Consider the following 5,062-nt stretch of genomic DNA (forward strand, 5'->3'; position numbering starts at 1 on the left):
GACGGACACAGACGCAAATAAAATGCGGACAAATCACGCATCCCTTTGTGTCCCCTGGTTGGAGTTGCTCTACCGTGCACGCGGTAGCCAACTGCTTGCATCGCCCTCAAAGCGCTCGCCATATTTGGTTGCGCGTCGTCGTGCACGGAAACGACTACTTGTACTACAGAGACGTCCACCATCTGCACCGCAGCGTCTTCCTCGCCGGATCATACAGGAGCTTCTACACCGTAGTCGAGCGACCACGATCGAGCCAGATTCCTACTAGTTCCGTATCCCGAGCAGGACATCACAGCCACCGCGGAAGCGCGGCCGACACTGCAAGTGCATGCCCCCTCCTCTTCTTGTGGGGTTGGCTCATGCCATCCTTGGTCGCAGGCGCATCTGGGCTATCACGTGCTCGCTTCGCCATGCATCCAGTCTACGGATGTCATTCCGCTCATCAAGCCGTGGCTTCTCATTCCGCTCTCTTACCTCGGGCTTAAATCTTTTTTTTCTCTCAAGATGTGTGTTTTCCAAAAAAAAAAAAATACCTTAGTAAATTGCAGAAGACTGCCGCAATTGGGGGATCGCTCTAAGCATGTACTCCTATATCACTGTTCATTGCGACTGACCAAAGGCAGCCCAGTTAGAGCATCTACAAGATCTCACATGCAAACCCGTCTCATACGCCGAGGGAGGCCGTCCGGTCGCTGTTCGGTCACGATTTTTTGACCTAGACGGACCCATCAAATGGCCTTCAAACGCCAGGGCTGACCGGTACATACCATATCCAGCCCAAATATGTGGCAGATATGAGGCACCTGGGCACGCCCGCCACGTCGGCCTGACGACGTGGCCCTATACGGACTCGCCCGACATCCTTCTGCTGCTCGACCTCATCCATGTAGACGAGCATCTCCACCTCCTATGCGGCCTCCATCTCCCGCCGGCGACGGCATCTGGCCTCCGCAACCGACTCTGAGCGGATGGAATCGAGGATGGCCTGCTGCTTCGCCTGCAGATCCGCGTTACCAGCGTCCCCCACATCCTCCTTCTCCTCGTCCTCCTCCTCCACCTCCTCATGTTCCTCCAACTCCTCTTTAGGATCCACTGCATCCAGAGGTAGCCCCCGGCGATTTCGCGCCTTATCCGGATCTGCTCAAGGAGCTCGAGCCGGTGCTTCGGCGTTAGAAATGGGTGCCTCCTCACTCGACAGCGTGAGGGAATGGCTAATAGGCGGACAGAGGGAGTGGAAAGTGGCGGCGGCGGCGGACATACAAAGTAAAATGTGGATGGTAGGGTTTTGATGCCACCGGTCGACTTATATAGCTGGGCTAGGCACTACGCGGCACGCCGGAGCGGCGACATCGGTCCGACGAAGGAGACGAGCTTCGGACCACCGGGTTTCCGAGCGTTTCTGCATGGGACCGCGCCATCAGATCGACGTTGACGCACGTATCCGGAAGCCCCCATATACGCCTCATATTTAAATTGGATATGAGAGATGTCGGTCAGCCTGAACGTTTGAAGGCCGTTTGGGGCATCCGTCTGGGCCGAAAATTCTCGATGGGATAGTGGCAGGCCGGCCCGCCCAAACATATGAGGGCGGCTTTGAGGCGCCGGGCTGTGGATGCTCTAACCAAAAGAAATTAGTACAACGCAGGAAGCTAGCAATGATAGTAAGAAGATCGTCCAAGAAAAAGTATCACAAAGAAAAAGCTAACAAAGAAGCCCAAAGAAAGGTCCTACTCCCAAGAAAAGGAACGGGGCCTTGCTCCCTCCCTCCTGCAGGTTGCATGTCAGGTTGAGCAGACTGCCGGTGCAGAGCACTACCAACCAAAGAACGGAAGGAGAGAGAGGCCACCATGATGGCTGGTAGTACTACCGTACAGAGTGCAGCTAGCAACAGAAGTGCTTTGCATTGATCAGGGCACCCGTGCAAGGGGGATGTGCACGAAAGATGCAGGGGAAGGGGAAAGGCGATGTTATCTGATCCCAAGACGAACGTCCAGCCAAAATTAAAGCAACCCCTGCCTGCCTCTCTGCTCTTGTGTTTGACCAGACCCTCACGGATACAGCAAAGAAAAGAATGACCCGGTGCAACATGCAACGTGGGGGAGCTCCAAACGGGGCCCAATAGAGCAAACGGACACGTTTTCCGTTAGTTTTCAACCCATTTCCTGACCTAAGTTTGGGACGTGTTTGTGTCGAAATAGACAGCCAGCGAATAGGCAGGACGCGTCCTTGTCCTCTTTGGCCCACCCGTCGGTCAGATACAACCCTCCATTCCAAAACTCCCTCCCACGCTCCCCCTCCCCTCCCTCTGTCATGGCCGGCGCCTTGAAGAAACCTAGCAACCCAGCCGTCACCGCGCGCCCCACCGCGAAGAAGAAGGGCCCGAAGAAGGACCGGTCGCACCTCACGCCGGCGGAGCTCGCGCAGCTCGACGAGGAATCAGCCACGAGGAGGGGCGGAGGGGCAAGGGAGACGGATAAGAAAGTCGCGGCCGAATATGTCGTCGGGGCCGCGTCCTTTGCAGCAGGCCCCGTAGCACAAGGCCGCCATTGACCAGAACTAGGCCAACGTAGCCAAGGCCATGCAGACAGCGACGGCGCAGGGCCTCGTCATGCTAGGGTATGACCGACCCGGCCCGACCATTCTCCCCGCCGCTGCCATCGCCGCGAGCACAGGCTCGTCTGCCGTTCACCCTCCATAATACCAGTCCCCGAGCTCCTCGTAACATCGGAGACGCCCGGGTTTCATCCGCCGTGACTGCATGGACAGACCCAGTTCTCCACGTCGGCGGACGGCAGTGTGACCGCGCCGGCCACCCCGGCCATCTCGGTTGTCATCAACCTCAACGTCACGCCTGGGTTCAGTGGCGCTGGCCAGTCGTCCGAGAGATGCAAAGGAAGCAGCACGGGTGATTCCTACGGCCAACTTTCCCGGCGCCCGCAAGCTGTTCGACGAAATGCCACTCCTGACGTTGATGGCAGACAATCCTGACTACACCAAGTTCATGGAGAATGTCATCTACGAGGGCCATGGCCATGCCTTGTATGAGGGCCGACATGCGCCCACGCGTTGGGCACACGGCGGGCGCATCCAGAAAAACGGCTGGACGCCACCTCATTACTATTACCCAAACAGATAAATTCTCGGATAAAAAGGACTCTGTTTGGGGAGTTGACCTACACAACCAACGAGGGCAAGTTGATGCAATGTGTGAATGATCGGGTCCCATATTGCTCCCTGATTGTTGAGCTTAAGAGCCTGCTAAACTAGTGCTCGCGGGGAGAGGATCCTAAACCGCGCTAAGAGCAATTCCAAGGCGCCGATCCAAATGGATACGCGCTTTGTCCGGTTTTTATTCATTTGAATTGATCGTCCGCCCGTCGTCCGCTCCCTTTTGCGCTTGGGTTGGCAGTGCGCACAACATGCAGACCCATTTTTGTCTTCGTGGCCCGCTTGCCGTGGTTTTTCAAACATAATTCGAACAAAATGCAATTTTTTACATAGTTTCACAAGCAACTAAATATGTCATAGTTCACAAGCCAAATAACTATATCATTAGTTTACAAGTCAAGTAAAAATTAAACTGGATATTTTTTTTAAAGATACACCTGTAGGCTGCCAACATGAGCCCACATATGCTCAATCAAATCATCTTGCAACTGAACGTGAGTTTGTCAATCACGCATTTGATGATGAAATTAGGTAAACTATGCAAATGTTGCCTCTCCTACATGCTCAGGCACAACATTGTCACCTTGAAACTGAAATCCTTGGTCGCAGATACATTCCGGATGCTCATCCTCTACGATCATATTGTGCATGATCACACAAGCAGTAATCACCTCCCACAACTTCTTAATGCTCCAATTTCTAGCGGGATATCGAACGATGTCCCATTGAGATTGCAGAACACCAAGGCACGCTCTACATCCTTCCTAGCACTCTCTTGCTCTTGTGCAAATCTCTTCCTCTTCTCTCCTACAGGGTTGGAGATTGTCTTCACAAAAGTAGTCCACTGAGGATAGATACCGTCAGCTAGGTAGTATCCTTTGTTGTAGTTGTGGTCGTTGATGTTAACATTCACTGGCAGGAAGTTGTCTTCGGCAGGCCTTGCAAACACCGAAGAGCGTTGAAGCACGTTGATATCATTGTGTGATCCGGCCATGCCGAATAACGAGTGCCAGATCCAAAGATCTTGTGAGGCCACGACCTCAAGTATGACGGTGCAAACCTTGGCAGGGCCCCTATATTGCCCCTGCCAAGCAGAAAGGCAGTTCTTCCACTCCCAGTGCACACAGTCCATGCTATCAAACATCCCCGGGAATCCCATGTTGGCATTCACCACCAACAAGTGGGACGAATCTGCAGCATTTGGCTCTCTCAAGTACTCAAGACCAAACACTGCAATCACAGCCTTGCAGAACATGTACATGGACTCTAGGCACGTGGACTCGCTCATACGGACGTACTCATCAATGAGATCACCGGAAACTCCGTATGCAAGCATCTGAATAGCTACGGTGCAATTTCTGATAAGAGGAGAAGCCAATCTTTCCAAGGGCATCCTCCTTGCACTCAAAAAATACTTATCATACCTGACCCCCCCCCCACAAAAAAACAGTTGAAAACATGCCTAGCCATACAAAAATGGCCCCGGAATTGGTGATGTTTGAAGAGAGGGTTGGGTGTCTCGAAGTAGTCCTTCCAAAGAAGAAAATGGCCGCTCTCTCGGTTGCGATTCAACGTCGGAGTGTGCCCCAGGATCGAGACGTGGAACAATGGCTGCTGACTACTAAGGTGGTCATGGACGACCAACACAACAGCCACCATGTCCTCATCGTCGGATGAAGAATCATTCGAGTCGCAAAGAAAATTGTGGAAAAATAACTTGTCGGCGGAGTCCATTTATACCTTGTGGGCAAAACCGTCGAACAGCTTACGGGCATCATCGAGAAGCAGGCCGACGAAGAGACGCGCGCCTGCCTTGGACCAGTAGCTGCACTGGCAAGGTTCAGCGAGCGTGCCGGCGTCAGACGAGCGTGCCTGCATTGTCGAAGGAGCTGGC

This window comes from Triticum dicoccoides, chromosome 2B, assembly GCF_002162155.2.
Source record: "Triticum dicoccoides isolate Atlit2015 ecotype Zavitan chromosome 2B, WEW_v2.0, whole genome shotgun sequence".
NCBI lineage: Eukaryota > Viridiplantae > Streptophyta > Magnoliopsida > Poales > Poaceae > Triticum > Triticum dicoccoides.